Source organism: Serinus canaria, chromosome 3 (genome assembly GCF_022539315.1).
Source record: "Serinus canaria isolate serCan28SL12 chromosome 3, serCan2020, whole genome shotgun sequence".
In the NCBI taxonomy this organism is placed as follows: Eukaryota; Metazoa; Chordata; class Aves; order Passeriformes; family Fringillidae; genus Serinus; species Serinus canaria.
This window is the reverse complement of record NC_066316.1, coordinates 75,030,109-75,052,180: the sequence shown is the minus strand read 5'-3', so window position 1 is coordinate 75,052,180 and position 22,072 is coordinate 75,030,109.

The window sequence follows — 22,072 nt, the reverse complement described above, 5'->3', positions numbered from 1 at the left end:
AAATTTAAATTTTTAGAAGACAATTTATACTAAAATATGCACGCTGTGAAAAGAACATTTGCGCTTTTTTTCAGTGCAATGTGCAAGGGAGATTTACTAGGAGATGAAAGGAAATGTACTACCTGGTTCTGAAATTAACTGTACCCCCTAATGATTGGGTCTCATAGAAATGTACTAGCTGCTGAGGCTGGCTGACTTTTAAAACTCCATGCCTGCAGTTCAGAAATAATTTTTTGGAGGGAATAATTGAGAGTACGACAGTTTGTCTACAAATATGTCACTATGTGTTTACTTCACTCTGTGTCAATTGGATTAGTTCCTTATTCAGGGAGAAGAAGCTGAATCAGCCATCGCAGATTGCCTGCTGCCTCTGCAGCCTCTGCAGCCTGGAAAGGACCCCTCCTGCTACCAAGGAAAGCATGGAGCAAAAATCCAAATACCGTGCCCTTGACTTGGCTATGGAAAAAAAAAACAGGTTAGTAACAAATTAAATGGGCTTCAATGGAGACAGCTGTTAACTGTATGCCTCAATTTACCCATTTTCTGCACAGCAGTTTGTGTAGGTGTCAGAGGAATCTCAATAGTTCACCAATTACTGGAAAACTCTTTGAGTTAAATGTTTGGCTGAATGATGGCTGGATTTTTTCTAATTCTGCTTTTCCCTCTGCAAACAGCTGATGCCTGCATTAAGCTAAGATCAAATGAAAAATGCATTCAGCATTTCAGAGATACCCAGAAGCAAAATAGCAATATCAGGAGCTAAGCTTTCTTACGCTTCCTTTGTATATGTCAACTTACATTATCCTGGGTGATGTATCATCCTTCCCAGTGTACTTAATATTATAATGAAAGTGGATTATTAATATGGAAAGTCATGAGACTGTTTCTTTCATATGCAAAATAAATCACATGCAACCACACCTCTGATGTGAACTTTTGAACGTGGAAGCTGCAGAAATTGCTTTTTACACAGTCCTGAGAGTTTTGATATGGCCTACTACATTTTTTTTCCCCCAACAGAAGAAAAATTTTCCTCTCCATGGCCTGAAATTATCACAGTAACCTGTGATAGCTGAATCATGGAAGGTCTATATGACACCCTTCTAAAATGTTTGTTATTATTTCTTTTATTATGAATACGTAGCACAGAAGTGAACAACTCAATAGAAATATTCCCTAATACCCTAAGAGGGGTAAATATTACTGTGAATAACAATTGTATCTCTCTTACCTTTTCTTTGTCTTTAACTGTCTCTAAGATACAAATAATTTTATTTCTCTAGCTGTGATTTGTTTTTTGTCCCTTTTATGTTCATATGTCCATGCCATTGTAAGGGGTTTTTCCTTTTTTTTCTGATTTTTTTGTCTGTTGGTCTGTTTGTTTTGCATTAATTTAGTTTATATATATATCATAAAATTAGAATGGGAAAAAAAAGGCAAAAAACCCAAATAAAAGGGCACAATTAAGCACTGAGTGCACCATGCAGACTCTAGGTGCTGCTACTGGCTCCAAGAGGCTAATTCTTCTTTTTTTAAAGCCAGTTAGTCTTATTAGAGAGGTCTGTGACAACAGAGTAGAATTTCAATTTTTTATTATGATTTTAGTTTGGTGGTTTTGTTTTGTTTGGGTTTTTGTATGTGATTTTGTTTGCTTGTCTGTTTCCGTTTAGATTCCAAATACAATACTCAGATTATACTCACAGGAAAACCAGTTTTGTTTCTTATGCCAGATATTTTGCCTGAACTATGTGGAGCAGCCAAAATAAGGTTGCCTTCCTCTGAACTATTTTATGACAATCCTTTGAGGAAAATGTTTTACCCAAGTATAGGCTTCAAATATTTGAAAGAAAAATTCAACCTAATTATGAAATCTGCTCCATATATCAGTGTAGATTAGAGTTAACATGCTGGGATGTTAACTTTTTGACAAGATAAAAAGGAACAGATTTTTGTGAAAGAAGGGGGAGAGAGGAGAGGAGAGGAGAGGAGAGGAGAGGAGAGGAGAGGAGAGGAGAGGAGAGGAGAGGAGAGGAGAGGAAGAGGTAGAGGAGGAGAGGAGAGGAGAGGAGAGGAGAGGAGAGAGGAGAGGAGAGGAGAGGAGAGGAGAGGAGAGGAGAGGAGAGGAGAGGAGAGGAGAGGAGAGGAGAGGAGAGGAGAGGAGACGGAGAGGAGAGGAGAGGAGAGGAGAGGAGAGGAGAGGAGAGGAGAGGAGAGGAGAGGAGAGGAGAGGAGCAGTGTTCCGGAGGGATCCACAAATCACATCTCCAGATCCCTCAGAAGAAGAGTCGCCCTGCATAGAAATCATCATAGAAATCAGCCCAAAAGAAATACAGGACACCATGTTTAAGGCTGAATTGAAATAAATCTTCTACCAAACTCAGTGAAGCATCTTGTATTGGTGCTGAGTTTAGCAGTTTACAAATGTATACTCGAAAAAGAGGGTCCTCTCTGAATGCCTCAATATTTCCAGCATATCCCATAATAAGCCTAATGGTTTACCACGTAATTGCATCATTAGTAAAACGGTGTTCTTCTTCAGTTACAACTTTCTATTGGCTTACAGAAAGGATTTCAAATTTGCATTTAAATGAAATTGAGCAAAGAGTGATAAAGGCTTCAATTAAAAGGCCACCTGTTTTTGTTAATTCATTTTTAATAGGAACAGTAAATATTTTCAGTTGATGCACTTTCTGCTTCAAGATTAGTACATTCTTCTCTTCTTTATCTCCAGTGTCAGACACCCCTCATTAGAGGAGTCTGTCATCCACTCTGACTAAAGGAACCTGTCTCAAGCTTTATGAATCTGTTGGTACAAGACAAATAAAGTAAACCAAAGAGCTATTTAGAAAATGCAAACAAAAACACCCCAACGTATGATCAAAGTAAATTCTGTAAATAAATTATTTCAAAAATCAATTAGTTCGAAGGCTGGGTGGAAGCTGGTTCCACAAACAAAACACTCAAATTCTTTTTTCATTTACACTCTTCTTGGAGGTTACTGATCTCACTTGGGCACACTGGTATGAAACAAAAGTAATCTTCCATGTCATAATTATGTAATGCAATTAAAACTTAAGGATTACAAATATGTAAAACACAAATCATGACAAGAAGCTTTTGTGAAATATAAACCCAACTGGTGTTCACGGAGTATGAGCTTCAAGTGGCATCTGGAAACAATAAATCTTTCTATAAAATGTCTTCACTTTGATGCTAAATTTTTCACTTTTGATGCTAAAGTCTTGTCTTCTAGGTTTACAGGTCTAGTTTTGTTCAGTTGCCATTAGAAACCTAGCAACTCATCTTCCTTTTCTAATATTTTTGAAATAATTTGTTGCCATAATTGCTTCTGTTTTCCATTTACTGTAGCCATAACTACTAATTTGCTAACAATTGCTACACATCTGTTATAACCAAAGCTTAAAAATCCAAAATATCCACAAGAACACCCTGCAGTAGACATGCTTCTCTTTTGGGATGCAGCAGAAGCATTTAAATGAAGAATTGAAGCATTTAGTTTGTTCTTGTTTCCTGTTAGCAGGACATCATAGCAGTAAATAAATGGATTAACTTTCTTGTAACACAAGCTGGGAGAGATCTTCATAGTTGCTTTTCACTCTCAGAGTCCTATTTAAGGGAAACACAGGGGTCCAATCCCACTTTTAAAACTTTATCTTTGATTTAAATTATGACTGTTTTTTAATGCTATGTGATTTTCCACAATGAACTTAACAAGGGATTATGTTTTCCATTTGTGGTTGAATGAAGAAAAAAATTAACAGAAATGTAAATAAAAGATATTTCCATGAAACTGCTGGTTAGGGGATTTATCCCCTATTTGTTAAAAGTTAAACATTTACAAAAGAAAATAAATACTGGAATGCTCTCTCTCCTTGCCTGTTCCCCCCTCATTTCCCTTCCCCTGTATGTATTTCTGATTGACATACTCATATAATTTGTTTGTTTTTATATTTGCTGGAAGAAGGAATATATCAGAAGTTTTAAATAATTGATTTTTACTTGACTCAGGTTCTACTTCTTAACTGGTAGTTACTGCAGTTTTCTTTTAATGCTTGCAAAGCTGAAATAAAAATATCTCTTGAAGTCAAGTTCAGCATGACTACATGTTGAAAATGGTTTGGACCTAATGTTCTGCCATTAAATAAATATTTTAATACTTTCCTTTAAAGTTAGGGATATCAGGCTTGTGTGGCAAGGCTTTAGTAGTTGGGGGGGCTACAGGGGATGCTTTAGGGAGAAGATCCTAGAACCTTTCTCCATGTCAGACAGAGAAAACACTCCAGCCAGAAAAAAAACAACCTTCACAGCTTCAGAAAAAAAATGGGCAGTTAGGCTATGTGAAAGAAACTCTTAAAACACCAGGGTCAGTGCAGAAGGAGGGGGAGCAGGTGCTTCAGGTGCCAGAGCTGAGATTGCCCTGCAGCCCCTGGTGCAGACCATGGTGAAGCAGCTGTGCCCCTGCAGCCCACTCATGCCCACAGTGGAGCAGAGATCCTCCTGCACCCCACAACTCCAGAGCACTTGGGTGCCTGAAGGAAACTGTGCCCCTGTAGGATGCACCTACCTGCTGGAGCAAGATCCTAGCAGGACATGTGATCCCACAGAGTCGGGACTCATGCTGGAGTGGCTCAGGATGAACTGCAGCCTCTGGGAAGGACTCATGCTGGAAAAGTTCATGGAGAACTGTGGGACTGACCCCACACTGGAACAGGGGAGGTGTAGGAGGATTCTGCCCCCTGAGGAGAGAGTGGCAGAGACAACTTGTGATGAACACAACCTTTCCACATGTCCCTGTGACATTTTAGGGAAAAGGAACAGAATTCCAGGGTGAAGTTGAGCCCAGGAAGAAAAGAAGGATGAGGGGAAGATGTTTTTAAGATTTGTGTTTATTTCCTATTAATCTATTCTGATTTGTTTGGTAATAAATTAAATTAACTTTCCCCAAGTTGAGTTTGTTTTGCCTGTAATGGTAACTGGTGAATGATCCCTCCCTGTTGTAGTCTTTATCCACAAGCCTTTTGTTGTGTTTTCTGTCCCCTGTCCAGCTGTGGGGGAAAGAAACAGAGTGGCTTTGGTCATCACCTGGTGTCCAGCCAGGGACCAACCACCACAGAAAGCTAAAGAAACTGGAAAAAAACATATAAATAACTGATTTCAGTTCAGTTCAAAGGGTCAAAAGACTATAAATAATTACTATGCCTATAGAGAAAACTGTTTTATGCTCTCCAAGCTGGTTCACAGGACTCAGTGCTCTTTCTCTCATTCCCTTGGTAAAGCTGTATATGAGTTAATTATTGCTGTAGCTGTTGCAGCTTAAACCAAATGGGGAAAAGAGATGGCATGAAAGTCAAGCTGAAGTAGTGGGAACTGGCAGCTTTTTACTCAATGGCCATCTGCAGCTTAAAATATTGACCTGATCACTGGAAAGGTCACAACATGCTCTGTGACTGAAATGGCAAGTGCAGAAGAATATGTACTCATTCTCTCATGTAGAATTTAGAATTAAATATCTAGGTATATGTTCCAATTTTAGAAGTGCATATTACCTTTATTTAAAGGTATTAAAGAGTGGAGCTAAGTTCATTTTTTTTTTCACTAGAGAACTGGATTCAATAAGCAGCTAGGTTTTCTGTAGCATTTACCACCTACCTAAAGGGAAAGGAATCTGTCCTATAAAAACATAATTAGGGATATCACCAAATGGAAAACTTGAAAATCCAAAGACAATAAAGTCACATTAAAGAAACAACAATTATATTTTCATTTGCATAAATATTTATTAATTTATTTTCAAACTTACTTATACATATAGGTTTTGTCATTTTTAACTTTCAATAGAATTACATAAGTTTTATTGACAAGCATTTTTTCCCCCAAAAGAATGCTTTATGAGCCTGTTTTGAGACACAAGTCTATTATCTCAAATTCTAAGTAACTACCAATAGAAAAAGACAAGTATTTTTCAGATTAATCCTATTTTTTTGAGGGCAGCAAAAGTTATGGCCATCACATCAAATATTTAGATATTTGGATAATTGGACATTATTCATAGTGAGGATAGTGAATAATTTCTCAGGAAAAAAATAAAAACAAAACTGGTGATGAACAGAACTTCTAATTGTGACACATATTGGCCAACAAAGGAAAACATTTAATATCTCATTTTGCTGATTTCTGAAAACAAATCTGAGGGATAACCTGTAACTCATGATTTAAAACCCTGTAAACTTCTCTTTCAAAGAAGACTAAAGTAAGTTCAGACTTACTTGTTCCTTGATTTTGGGCTGGGTTTTTTTTTTTTGTTGGTTGGTTGATTGGTTTGTTTGTTTGTTCATTGATTGCAGCTTTTTATTTGTCTGTTTAATTGGTTGACTACCAAAGAGTCTTGCCAGTGGATTTGAGGTTGGGCTGAGAGCACTTTTGACACTGATGTCCTCTAATATTACAGCAGTGAATTTGCAAGCCTTACCTGAGTTATACAATGGGATAGGAATTCACCTTGTTAGGTTGATGGCAGTTAGCAAGGAGCAGTGACATGACAGATAAATCTCCCCTTATGTGGCTCTGCCAGCTGCTGCTTACCCCATTCCATGGACAAAACAAATGCAAGTGTCATAAGCATGCCACTGCCATTGGGCTGAGTTGTACTATTCCTTTCAGCTTCTCTGCCCTGCTCTAAATCAGTAAAGAAGCCAGAAACCACACACCACATTTGCCCACCCCTTTGGGCATCTGTCCACTTCAGGAGCAATGCTAGCTAGAATTGGAAATTTAACCTCACCTTTTTCTCTTCTGATGACTTTCTGATTTACCCTTGTCATGAAGGAGGTTTAAAATGTCTGAAGGTTAGTTTAACATACTCTTAAGGAGAGTGCAGGGCAGGGGGTAGGACAGTAATTTTAATATTTTGTCAAGTAGAGGTTAATGATTTTATGTCCTGCTAACTATTTTTCCCTGGAAATATTATTTTTCCCTGCCATGCTGTCCCTGTTTTAGCTTAGTTCATTGCATAGGTACCATTGAAACTTCAAATTGATCCAAAGCATGGGTGACCCCACACTCTTTTTGTTCATGTAGTGGCAATAACACACACCAGAAGAGTTATAGTTCAGCCTGGTATTGAATTCATCAGAAAACTACAAAGGAATCTCTTGCTCAGCTTTAATTAGGATTAACCAGTCAGAGGTCATAGTCTGTTCTGGTTAATACCACTTCTACCACCTGAAATATAAATGGATTATAAGATTAAGCCTAGCTTCTGAATGTGTCAAAAACCTATTATACATGTAGATGATACTATAGTTATAAAAAAATTATGAGAGAAAGGCTTCACACACTCTTGTGGTTTTATTTTTTTTTTATTAGAGCTTAGGTCCACTTTTTTAACAATAGCTTTAGATTTTTATCTTCTCATGTCCTTGATTCATGTAATAAGATTCAGGATACCTCATACATGCAGTTTGGGACTCATTATCGCTTCCAAATTTTGTTTGTTTCGCAAAAAAATAAAAAAAGAAAAAAGAATGAAAAAAGAAAAAAATTCCCCTTTAATAATATGGGAAGTAGATAACATAAATTCTTTAAGGTCTGATAAATCTTCAGAAGCCATTATGATGACAGCAAAGAAAACTGGATGCAACTTACACCAGCAGTTTAACATTGATGGCAATTGCAAGTCACTTGCACAAAAACACACTGAACATACATTTGGAAAATCACACCGTGGTAATAAAAGGAGGAGAAGTAAATTTTAAGCATGTAGCCATATGCAAGAAAAATTCTCAGACATGTAAGCAAAGACAAAGGAAGGGAAGGTGAACAAGAATATGGATTGTTTTGTATGTGCAGACAAGACAAAATGTATATATAGACACATACAATTATGTGCTTTTATATATACATTCCATATAGGTGAAAAAAATGTGATGGTCATATCTTATGCTGCCATAATTCCAACATAGTTGCATGCATTTTTCTTGCAAATCCACCAAATGTCTCAGGGCTTTAAGTTCAAAGACTCTTACAGGTAGTGTAGGGCTTATCCATTACATATAGGTGATCATAATTACACAAGAAATTAATTAAATGTCATGATTAAAAGCAACTAAGATTTGCTCCCGAGCACAATGAGAACTCAAAGAAAGTGCAGATTTTTATGGAGACCTTACCTTTGTGAGCATCATTTAATGTATTGCAAAGAAGTCCTCTTTTCCTGTCAGTTTTCAGGATGGAATATGCACAGCATTAGTCAGCTTCTGTACTGAGCTATCTACTTTCCTGCAATTTTAATCAAATTCCCTTCTCCTCAACATCCCTTTTGAAGTGGAAATGTTTCACTTTCAGCATCCCTGATGTTAGAAGAGTTGGTCTTTGCCTAATGTGAAGGTCAGTTAAAACTAATGCATTATCTACTCTCCTGCAGCATTCATAATATTTGTCCCATGTTGAATATTTTAAATTATTTTTCAACATGACCAAATACTTTAATATTAACACATACACCCACTTTTCATGTGTTTTTTATCTAATATTTATTGCTAGAGAAACCTCCCTTCCTCTCCTCCACAAATAATTTTTTGGATAAAAAAGGTGGTTAAGCTTTCTCTTCATAAGATTCAATCTAAAATTACTTGATACAAGGCAACATTTATACCTGTTTAGGACCACACCCAACACAGATCTAAGTCTGAAATGAAAGGAGAGTTGGATGGAAATTATGTGATCCTGCATGTATTGCCTACTGTGGGAGTAACTGCTGCATTGGGACTTGTTAATGGAGTGGCAAAAAAGCCCCTAAATCTCCCTGGCAAATCTCCAGTTTATCTCAGTTTTTAGGGTCATCATCAATTTTAACACTTTACTTAGGGATGTCTAAAGGTTTAAATAAACTTTCATATGGAAGAAAGTTAAGTGAATTGATGAAAAAAAAAAAATATATTTTCTTCAGTGCCATCAATATCAGTCTATAATAGAAGAAATTACTAAAAATTGTACTTTTCCCTGGAAATTCACAGTGAATTTCAAGAGCAAAATTCTGCTGGTAACTATTAGGATATAATACTGAATTTCACTCATAGAAGGTGCCTTTGTGTTTATTTTGATACTTGTTACAATACTACTGCTTACTGAAGTTCATTTCCTTTCTTATCTTTATGATTTACAATCTTATAACTGGTTTCCTGTTAAGACTGTTCCAGCATTTGATCATTTTGTATCCTTAGCTTATGATGAAATAGAACCTATTTAGATCCTTATGAATTTTAATTTAAGCTAAAATACAATTTTGCCTTGCTAACACTAGTTTCCTTCAATATTCTCCATTAAGTTTCATTTAAAAATATAATTTTAAATTAAATTGACTGCAGGAAAAAATATATTTGAAAATTATATACATGTGAAACTGAAAGCTTAGAGAACAGCACAGCCTCTCTGAAATCAATAGGTCTAGAACTTATGTCAAAGAAAATACAGGGGAAATGGTTTTCTTTCCAGTGTTGAAAACTATTTTTATCATATTAGATATGTTGTTTCTCACCTACTAATTATTGCTCTTATGTGCATCTTTACACTACTATATACTTCCATTTACTGTTTTAAAAGGCATTTTTCAATTTTACTATATTCCAGCATTTTTTAAAAAATCAGTTCATGCACATGGGACATTAATTTGAAACTTGTCTTAGCAGATCCATTACTAAGAAGATACCTGTCAAAATTATTAAAATAATTGGATATTTAGAATCTGGTGAACCTGGCAATGGGGAGATTTTCACCATACTTAAAAAAAACTTCAAAATGTGCTGTCTGAGTGTACAAAACCAGGAAGCATAGGATACTTGCCATCATGATAATCACTTTGTAAATGTGCCTCAATGTTTCAGCATATTAAATGTTGGTAAAGTGAAATACTTTTCATAATTCTGAAACTTCTTTGGTGGATGAACAAAAAGTAATTGAAAACTTTTGTTATACAGCTATAAAAGCAAAGAAAAAAAAAATTCAATAGTGTACTTTACTGCATTATGCAATATATGAGGCAAGCAATTAACTTCAAGCAAATACTCATTTTCATTTCCCATTAACTCTGTAGTCATAGGGATGTTCTCCAAAATTAATTCTGGGGTGCTGGTTGCAAATGATGATATGTTGTCAAAGTTCAAACCAGTTTGATTGTAGTGTAATTTTTTCTTTCTTCAAATACTTCTATTTCAGTTTCATTGATGTCCTGAAAATAATCAGGCAAACTGTGGTGTAACTCTCTTTCCAAGTGTCCATCATGGAAAAATGATCACAACCTTCACTGTATTTCTGCTAGATATGGGGCAAAATATGCAGTTTTCAGCAAATTAACTGGGGTTTTTTCATACTAGAAAAAGTTGATATATTGTTTTCAATACACAAAGCTTTTGCTTTCTTTCATTCTGTGGATTAATCTTGGCAAACAACAGCATCTGACTTTTTAATCCTGAAGTAAGCATTATGAAATATTATTGGCAGTTTCTGTTGCTTCTCTTCAGTTTTCTTATTTCTAATTATCACTAACAGAAAAAGCTAAAATAATCTGTTCCTAAAAGGTGTGGTAAGATTATTGGTATATGGAGCTGACTGACCATTTCTTTGCCTCACTATCTACATTACCTGGAATGTAGTGTTCACTAAACTTTGCAATAAAACAAATGAGCAGCATAAATAGAAATAATTTTCTGTTTCCTATATCTCCTAATATACTTTTTTTTTTTTAATTTTACTTTTTCTTTAATAAGGGTTTTGTATGTCCATATTTTCATTCCAAATATGTAATATTAGCACACTAAAAATGATAGTGGTAGGTGATATTTTGCTTGTTATTTGAGTGGCACATAATTTTGCTGTAGACTCTGTGTTTATATAAAAGACTACATTAAACAAAAAGCATGGATGGACAGATGCAGAGCAAACCTGCCACAAAAGCACATTTTTATTCAAATCAGAGCAGGTATGTCACACTTCAATCAGTGTGAAAAAGTGCTTCTGTAGTTCTGAGACCAGCAGCAGAAAATGGGAGGATTTAGCTGTGTCCCAGCCACCTCAAACTGATGAAGTACTGCCCATGTGCACTGAGAAGAAGAGACAGACACCTTGAGCATAAATTTATGATATAACTTGATTTTGAACCTTTGGGTTCAACCCCAAACCCCTTAAACCTTATGATGCCTCTTGGTCTTCTGAGGCTGTGCTTATGGTAGCAGCTCTGTCTTGTCAAAGCCTGAATTTTAACAGCATCTACAGGTTTTATTGTTGCTATTATTATCCTTGAAACTCTGGTCACTGTTGGTTTTAGATACTTTTATTTTCAAGAGGCTTACCCATATGAATACTGTTAAGTGAGCAGATACACTCACTAGGCAAAAAAAAACCCCAAAAAACCAACCAAACAAAAACTTTCCTTTTTTTCCAAGGTTCCTTTACAGTGGAATGAGAAAACCTGACAACAATGCAGCAGATCCAGCTGGTGTCTGTGTAGAGAAGAGCAGTAGATTGTCTCAATGATATCAGAGGGCCAGGAGCTTTTCTCAATGCCATGAGATACTGGCTAGGATACAGTTCCCTTCCTTGTGCAGTGGCCATTGCTCTTTCCCCTGTTCCCGTGCAAACAGAAAGACATTTTGTACATTTTGTACATTCAAACATAAGGCAAATAAAGACTTGACTGGATAGGGAAATGCTACTGGGGTGATTTTTTTTTTTTTTGTAAGTCATGTAGAATATTTGCATCTCTTCTATGTGCTCAGATGAGTAAATACACCACTAGAAGCACTGGCAAGCTTGCACGTGTGAAAACATGATTTTTTACATCAATATGAAGACAAGAAATCCCAAAATAATAGTGTCACAGGAACTAAATATCCATTAGAATATTTATGAATGTGGTTTTTTAATACTCATTATCCTCTCCTACTTTTTTATCTTTTTAAAATATATTTGTGATGAATAATAAGAGATATTTTTCTCATTTCACAGGAATCTTAGCACAAGATCGAGGTTCCAGCTTGGTCCCTTTTAGCTCCACAAGACAAGGATTAAGGTTATGAAGCCCAAAAGGGGTATTTTTACCCAGGCAGGAATTTCATCCTATATAACTAAATGTACAAAATACTAAGAATGGAAAAGCATCTTCCACTCTGAATTACCAACAGCAATATTTAGAATTACAGTCATCTTCTGCCAATATAAGCATTTCTATCACAATGTATTTTAAGTAATCTTTAGGGGTTTTTTAATGCATGCTTTCTCTTTCCCTAAACTTAGATTTTGAGAATTTTACATAAAGGAAGAAAGATAGATAGATCAGTAACTCAGTACAATTTTTTTTCCACTTGGTTATTTCTTTTGTAAGTCTATTGTTTTGAGTTGCATTTCTAAGAGGTCCTCTATCTTCTAATAATCTATCGAATATATTCATTATCTATTTGTTATTCATTACATTTCTGTACCAATAAAGCAATGTATTGAAGCCAAGAGTGTGTCCTTGTGGCCAAGAAGGTCAGTGGTATCCTGGGGTGCATTAGGAACAGCATTGCCAGGAGGTTGGGGGAGGTGATCCTGCCCCTCTACTCAGCCCTTGTAAGGCCAAATCTGGAGGGCTGTGCCCAGTTCTGGGCTCCTCAGTTCAGGAGAGACCTGGAGCTCCTGGAGCAGGTCCAGCAGAGGGTCCAGATTGAGGGAAGGATGCCAAGCAATAGGACAAGAGGCACAGAGCAGAAACTGATGCACAGAAATATCCATGAGAATGTCAGGCAGACCTTCTTAATTGTGTGGGTGACCAAGTACTGGAGCAGTGAGATGAAGGAGTTTTCCTCATTAGAGATATTCAAGAACCACAATCCTGTGCTCCAAAATGACTCTCCTTCAGCAGGAAGTTTGGATCAGATATCCCACTTTGATTCCTTCCAAGCAGACCCATTCTGTGATGCTGTGATTCTTTAAATAACAGTTGCCTGTAGCCTGGAAAGATCTTCCTGAAATCTGTGAAAAAAATGCCAGAACTTTAGGGCCCTGATTTTTAGCACAAAGTACATAACATTCCTAGCTTTTTTGGGAAGTTGCCAAGAAACTAAAATATTCAGAGCTTTTCAAAATCACCATATTGTTGATTTACTCTTGAATTCTTCTGATCAAATTGACAGTGATGGAGTAGAAGTTTTGTTTTTGATAACATATTGAGATATGTGTTTTAAATTTAATTAGGGCAGCTTGCTGAAAACTACATATACTGGCTTATATTCATTTCATGGAGAAAATAGAAGTAAGAAATGAGGAATAAAATAAAGCTGTGACATGTTCTCATTCCTTTGTCATGAGCAATCATCATAAAAATTTTGGAAGTTAAATTAAAAATACATAAAGATAAAACCTTGCTACCCAAAAAGCCCCCAACCAACTTCCCCCACCCTAAAAAACGAAGAAGCAAACAAAAATTAAGAAGGAGAATGAAATGTCTGTCAAATAAATAATCACATGCTTTGAGACCTTAGTGCTTAGGAAATACTGAGAAACCCTCCATGAGTGTATCAGATAATGTAATGAAGTTGATAATGAGGAGAAAATAAATTATATATTTCAAAAGTACAGAAGTACGTTTCTTCCAAAAAATAATTCAAAATTGCAGGTAATAATTTTTAAGAGCCTAAAAGTCACCATTTACAATACTGAACAATATTGTACTATTAAGGACTTGTGTTTTGAAGCTTTGCCAACAGCAGTAATTTAAAATTTCAGTTAATAAAATAATGAAAATATTATCTAAATTACTTTTCCATATGTAATCTAAATATACATTTAGAAAGGCACTTAATCCCTTCAAAAATTAATGGCAGGAGTACAACTGGGATGGTGTTTGGTGCAAGAAGCAGCAACCTGTGTTATGATTGCACAGCCATGCTCGGGTGGGTGGGGAAAAATCAATTATGTCAGAAAAGTCCCATAAATCATCAGGTTGAGTGAGGTGCAGCTGAGATGGACTAGGATGGGTGTGAAGACCTGTCTGAAATTCTGTGGACAGGTGTTTCTTGAAAGACTTGTCAGTGCTTGCTGAGCACTCCACCGCTTATTGACAGCTCTGTGCCCTTCCTCAAAATATGCTCTTTAGTCTATTTGTTAGGCTAGGAAGTGTAGGTTTTAAGTAATTAGTGAAAGGAGAAATTTCAGTACAATTTTTCTCTCCATGAGTATTCTAAGTGTAGGAATTTCATCAGGAAATGAAAATTTTGCTCTTATTGCTTTTAAATGGATACTTCCTAAGAGCTGTGTTTTGGCAATTCAAGGAATAGGTTCCAGGATGATGAACTTAGAAATTAGCAGGGGAATGTGTACTTCCAGAGTGTCAGTTGAGGCTGGGCATAAACTTTCATGGGGAGTAACTATGAAAACATTTAACTCTTCCCCAGACAAAATTATCCACATAGAAAGATTTTTAAGCAAACAGAGAAACATGTGGTATTCATACTGAAACCAGAATACCAGTAGAATCAGATTTTTTTTTTTTTTAATTAAACAGGAGTTGAGCAAAAGTTTTCAGGATTATCATTAAACAAAGTGAAATACTTTAGAGATGTGAATCCTTTGGGAAAGATTTTTCTTTTTTTGGACAGTTTTGCCCATAATCCTACTGAGCCAGTCAGATCAGTGAACAGATGATCATCAATGGTAGCAATTTTAGAATTAGAATTTTAGAACATTTAACATCACTGGTAGCATTTTTAGAATTCCCTTACATTGTCTCATCAAAGCATTTTAGAAGTAAATCACGTGTAGTATGGATGGAGAAAAATTTCTTAAGTGCTGCAAATTTTGTTGCCCTTGTTTGGTGGTGTCCTATAGCTTAATGTCTTTTTTATGTTGTGGCACCCAAAACTGCCCCCAACACTCAAGGTGAGGCTGCCCCAGACCAGAGGAGAGCAGGGCAATCCCCTCCCTTGCCTGGCTGGTGATGCTGTGCTTGATGCACCCCAAGACAGGGTTGTCCCTCCTGGCAGCCAGGGCACACAAATTCATCTGGGTCTGCTCCTGATTCCTTTATTTACACATTCTTCCCTTCCTTTCTTTCTATGTTGTCTTTTTATGACTTTGTGTCACTTTTTTCTTTTCTGTATTTATCACTCCTCCTTCATCCAGACAATTCTTGTGATATTTGTACAACAGTTGACACTAAATGACATACAACAGTCAAGCTTCATTTGAAATTCAACACTGAATACTTCTGAGATGTGATCTGCTCATACGAGCCCAATGTTATTGATCAATGACAGCAAAGGACTGTAGAACTAAAGGAGATGAAGGGATGGCAGAAATCACAGAGAGCCCCAGCAGAAATCTTCCTACAGACACGTGAGACATCCCATGCCAGTGAGCACAGGTCACTGCAGTGTGCATTTCTTCAACTCACTTTGGTATGTATAAACACAAAGTAACAGGTCTTACTGAACAGAAGTCTTAGCAAACAAGTAGAGACTTACACGGCATTTAGGGTTCTAGCATTACAGTCATCCATAAGCACAAAAAAAGGGTTTGGAGCATTTGTCAGAATAGTCTACTACATTTAATTTCAAAAATTATATTCATTCTCTAGGGATAAGCATATATTATTAGAGTTTAAATATTTCTTTGACTGTCTTACCTTATATATTACCACTTCAGGTAACTTTATAAGTATTTTTTTGAAACAATTTCAAATGAACCATATGCATTGAGTTCCTACTAAAAATTGTGTAATATTTTCACATGAGAACTTAGATCCCCATACTGAGATCATTCTGTCTCAGCTCATGGCATGTATTGAATTTGTAACTGTGGGGTTTTTTTTCTGTCAAGCTTTTTCCCAATAATGAGCATTAAAATGATTATATGAAAATAAATTGCATTACTCAGTATTGTAATGTTTTAAAAGATGACATTACATTAGTCTAACACAGGTCAATTTTCTTTGGCCCTCTAATAGCATGGATAATACCTTTCTTTGCGGGTGTTTTTGCTGTTGTTATTTCTGATTTTCTCTTTTTTCCTGGAAGAAATGCGCAGCATTTCCCGGCACACATAAATAAGGTCTGTTTTTAGATTGTACTGCGGGCACCATGTCTAGGTTTACTTCAGCCGCTAAATCTAATAAACATCACTGGGATAGTCATTTTTAAGTTCAAGTTCAATATCAAACATGTCAGCAGTGCACTTAGCAAGAAGCAGGGCAGCAGTTTGAAGAAAATTCAGATCCAGTCACCAGTAATTTTTATCAAATTATAAACCCTTGTTAGAGTGCTGGGATTTCATCAGCTAACATTACCAAAATAAAAGCAATCCTTCTGCAGGAGGTGATTGCTTTTCTTAGGCATAGGTAGATTAAACATCAATTCATTTACATACTTTTGACACACGCTCTGCCACTCACATCTTTATTATCCACATTTGTAAAATGAATGCTACATTTTGCATGGTATTATCAGGAAGTTTCATGCTGATCAGAAATGGACTGGCATTCATATTTATTTTCTTATATCTACTGATGTCATTTTTCATTGAAGATTTTTTTTCCTCCTTGTAAAATAATTGCTGATGACATAAAAAAATTATTCATCATATTTAGAGGTGTAAAATACTGTGGTAAAATATGCACATGTAGTTTAGAGGGATTAGTTTTAAAGTCTGTACCAAAGATCTGTGTATATTTGGCAGTTAGATTAAAGGTACTGAACACATTTTTCAAACAACACTAATTATTTCTGGGCTATGATTAGAGAAAGATGTAGAAGTTTTAGTAAGTCTAATCCAGAATTTAACTGATTAAAATTTCGGTGTGCAAATGAATTCTGAAGTTACCTTGTTCCACTCCACATCTATCAAGTTCTGACTGAGGTAAATGGTTTGATGTCTAAATTCCTAATGCAGTTTTCCACCCAGCTTGGACCAGATTCAGAATGTGTTTTCAGCAGTCAGAAGACTCCTGGGTGGAGTCTTCCGGCTGAAGAACCTTTCCAATGAGGAGGGACTGAGAGAGCTAGAACAGCTTATCCTGGAAAAGAGAAGGTTTAGGGTGATTTTAGTGTATTAATACTTGATGGTAGGGAATGAAGGATCCAGACTCTTGTCAGCAATGCCCATTGACAAAGCAAAGAGCAAAGAGCAAAGATTAAAATTCAGGAAATTCTATCCAAATACAAGAAATAACTTTTTACTTTGAGGGTAGTAAAACACTCTCATGGGTTTCCCAGAGAGGTTGTGGAGTCTCCATCCTTGGAGATTTTCAAAACGGAATTCCAAGGCTTCCAATTAAGAAGGATAATGGGGCTGGACTGCTTGATTTCAAAATGTTCTTTCCTACCTCAGCCATGATTCTATAACACACCCACACAACCCAGGAGACAGTATTCCCAATAGCTTATGTCTAACTAAAATGTGAAAGACCTCTGTGCAAAATAGTCACATCTGACTTGCCTGGAGTTCTGGACATGCATGACCCAGCTCTGATACTTTCTCCCGAGGTATATATTAAAGCTGCATTTACAACATATTCCAGACTGGATCTTCCAATATATTATTTATTTATTTATTTATTTATTTATTTATTTATTTATTTATTTATTTATCTGTCCCTCTGAAGCTCTTCTGTGTGTTTCAGGGGCTGTAATCTGCATATTTAAAGCAACAGAAAAATAAAGATAATCTTTTACCTGCTCATTTTAGATGTAAGCTCAAGGGAGAAAAATACTTAATAGACCTCAGACAATTATCTTGATTTCTCTGTATCTTCTCAGAATTTCCTCTTAAGTTGCCTAATTTTCCACTAATGATATCAATATATAATAATGCACCAAACATTTGAAATATTGCTTAAAAAATCATAAGTTTGCTATCTGCAGTGGCTGTATCTACATCACCACCACTTTTATATTTTCATGTTCAGCTTGCAAAAGTTTCAAGATATGGCTCACTACTTAGGCTTTGAATTGTCTGTGAAAGATATTTGCTATCACTAGTCCATTACATTAATGTAATATGACTTAGCTATTGGGAATCAATTAATTAATTAGGAAAGATTTGAGACATCTTGTCCTATAATCATGACAGCTCTTCTTAGTGTCTTTTTTTCCAGTCTTGACAGGGCTAGAGACTGTGACAAAAGTTATCATTTTCTTAGGTGACATGAATAATATTTCTGCCTTGCTTTTTTTATTTTTTGTTATTTGTTTCAAATACCTAATTAAACTATGCAATCTTCTCCCATAAACAGAATTTAGGTATGTCTAAGTTTCTAGTAAATTGACTAGAAGAAAAAAAACACTAAAAAACATATGGCAGAAGCTCAGAATGACTGAAGTAGAAAAGGACCTTGGGAGATGACTGAGTTCCAAGATCCCACTCTGAAGCTGCCCAAGATCTTGTCCAGTTCATTTTGACTATCTCCAAGGACTCCACATCTTCTCCAGACAAAATGTTACAGTGTCTGATTGTGCTGAAAAAAGCTGTTTTCATTATAAAATGCATCTCAAAGAACAGTTTGGGTTGGTTTTTTTTTTTTTTTTTTTTAATTATCTTTGTATTTCCAATTATATTTCCACTTACAGAAATACTCAGCTGTGTCTTCCCTACAAGTCTGAAATAAAATTTCCTCACTGTCCAATGATGCTATTCTTCAAAATCTGTCCTAAACTAAATGGAGGACCAAAATTTTTTATGCTCTGAGTCCTAAAACCAGCTTCTTACCAAATGAATGATATTTCCTGTTGCAAATCAAATATAATACATTTATTATGAAATTATGAAGTATCTTATGTGCTGCCCTTAAAAATTTCAGGTAATTTTCAGATGTATCCTCCTTCTTGATGCAAATCTATGTAATATCTGATGAGTTCAAATTATTTTTTCATATAATGAAAATATTTCATATAATTTTTTCATATAATGAAAAAATAATATGAACTTTTTCCTTCTTCTCAGGAGTTCCCAAGGCTGAGCTGTGGGTGAACTGCACTGATCACACCTTCAGTAATCTGTCTTGGTCTATCCCTGCCTGCTTGATAAGTCAAAGTCATTTCAGTCCTTTGCCTGTTCTTTGGTTGAAGTTACCAGTCTATTATTTTAAAGTCTTTAGGGGCAGAAAAAAAAAAAAGTAACACTTTTTAGCCTGTGAAAGACAGATTTTTCACAGGGATTTGATTTTAGCTTTCTTCATGCTTTCTTGAAACTAATTTTTCTATGACTGATGTTTCCAAATTGTCTGCCTACTAGTTCATGCAGCATGTATATCTTCTGCTGCTCTGCCAAAGAGCAGAGTTTAGACTTTTTCAAAACTTGAAGAATAAGCATAATCTCCCCTAGCTGTAGAAGTCTACATCAAGAGTAAGTAAACTGTACTCTAGCATTAATAACAAACCTGGCATCAGCAATATTATACCCAAAGTATTTATGACAAAGCATCAGGATAAAGGTGAACAAAGTTAGTCCATAGATTTCTTCACCAGATTTCTGTTTCAGGAAGATAAAATGGGCTCATGTAGATTTTACACAAAAGTCTCAGCAAAAATATTTTTGAGAATTTTAAATTGGTACAGTAAGTCTTAACATCTGAGAAAATAACATTTCTGTGGTGTCCTGAAATTTATGCTACAAAACTCAAAATACAATGCTACCAATTTGCCAAAAAAGAAATGTGAAATTCAAACAAGAGATGAATACCATTTTTATTCCAAATTTTTTATTTAACAATGCAATATTTTTTTTCTGTGCTACTAAAAATTTAATATAAAACTTTTGGAAAGAGAATTTATTTCTTGAAAGGGAAGCAGCTTGCAGATTTTTCTGGTTTTGTCAAAATAAAATATTTTCTTATCTTTCCTATTCCAGAAATTTTCTTAACACAACCCTGTGAGACCCAGATGTAAATATGAACATAGATAGAAACTGTCTGCAGCAAGAAAATATCTCAGTGTTTTCAATAGATCTAAAAGGACTTTTGTGTTTATTAGTTAAATGTTTGCCTCTATGCTGAGCTGTACTAGGTAAGGAAAGAAATCATTATAAAAGACATGATAAAGCATAAAAGAGCTTTCTCAGAATTACCTATTGAAAAATATATTGCATGAAACTTTTCCAGCACTGCATCCTTAATCCCTGTTGCAGAAAGTTTGTTTTAATTCAGTTTCTTTTCATTAAATGAGCTTATACACGAAGGTATCCATCAGTAGTCCTGGACACCCTGAGAGATTCTGCAATGGAAGTCAGAAAGGGAGTAAAAAACCATCAAACAATATAGCACAATTGATATGGAAGAGACCAACAGATACTTATAAACCTAAATGTCTTTAAACTGTAGTGTCCTAACTGAGTAAAATACCCAACAGAGTGACTGTGTAGCCAGTGTATTTTGGATGTCAGCAGACTTATGTTTCAAACTGAAAAAGTTACCATTTTCAAAGCTGAGAGACTCACTTTGAAAGTAATTTAAATAATGCAATTCTTTTGTATTTTGACCACAGTTTTTACTACACCTAAATAATATAATCAGGCAATGTTGCAAAGAAGGTTGTCCTATGTCATTTGAAACTTCGAAGATAAAATCATGCTCCAATAATGTCTATATTTATAAAGAATTAATTTTATTTGCTTCTACATATTTTGGGATAACTTCTAAGCCTAATATCACTGTATTTATGTAGAAAGAAACAAGCAACTTCAGAGGTATTGAATTCAACATCATAGTATTGGAGGCTGGCCTTCATTTGTAGCCTTAAGCTTCAAGCTAAAGTTTGTCTACTGGATAGGTTTTGCAGCAAATGGAGAGGGAGAAACTGACTTCCAGAGGGTGATTAATCTTTAACAAACCAGAAACTGCCCTTAGATACTGCCCTTTTTATTCCAGAGAGTATGAAGGAGCTGTGTTGTCTATAATTGAACTTTGTCTCTATATCAGAAAAAAAAGCAATATAACGTTCAAGTAATAGAACCATGAATGACTTAATTGATCAAAGAGAAGCATCAAAAATTATTGGAGGAAAATTTCAAAAAGTTTTATCACTCTATTGAAGATAACAGTCATTTGAGTGCAAAATCATTCTTAGAGAACATTTCCTGCTGTTATACAATAAAAACCCTTTATTATCCTGCCTGTTTAGAAGGCCATACATTGTTTAATTTTCAAGAAAAATCTTTAGAAAATAAAATGAAGTAAGAGATCTATTAATTACATTTTTTTATTTTTCATTCTTTTAAGAGAACTTCAAATGAACAGTTTCAGATCTTACACTTCTACACTAAGTATCTGTACATCATAAGGGAGAGGAAAGAAGGAAAAGCAGATAGAAGATACCTCTAGAAACAAAAATAAAATAGAAAAAAAGAAAACAAAACATTTCTGTGTAAAAATTTCAAATCTATCAACCTTGGAATAAAAGCCTGTCTATATAGAACTAAACCATGGGCTGAGCTTTGATGTCCATGAGGGTGGAAGGTTCACTGGGTTTTGTGTGATGTAAGACTACAGGATAAGTTCTGAAAAAAAACCCTGAAACATCTCAGACTTCTCATTTTGATTAAAAATCGGATTTCAAACAGTCTAGTGCATGCTTTCGTCCTGTAACACATATGGGATAAGTAGAATAGAAAACAAGCCTAAACTTCATAGTTCTCAGTCAAGAATCCAGAAAATCAATTCATATCAAAGAATTAGCACTTCTCACCCCTCCTTCATTTAAAGTAAGAGAAATGAATGTAAACATTGAAATAAGGAAAAGGCATCCTTGATAAACTTCAATATATTGAAGCTTGTGAATTAAATATAATCATTGATTAAAAATAAAAATAGGTCAGGAAAAATAATTAACCGGAGCAGAGAAATTGATGCCTAGTAGTTTTCCTTCATGAGATGAGCTTTTCTTTTAATAAAAAATATTTACTTGAATAGGATTTCCAAACAACAATAAGTAATTTTTTTGTTTGTTCTAAATAACACAAAGGTGAGAATATTATCATATATGGAATGTACCTCAGATTATGTTGTGGGGTTTTTTAAAATTATATTGTAATT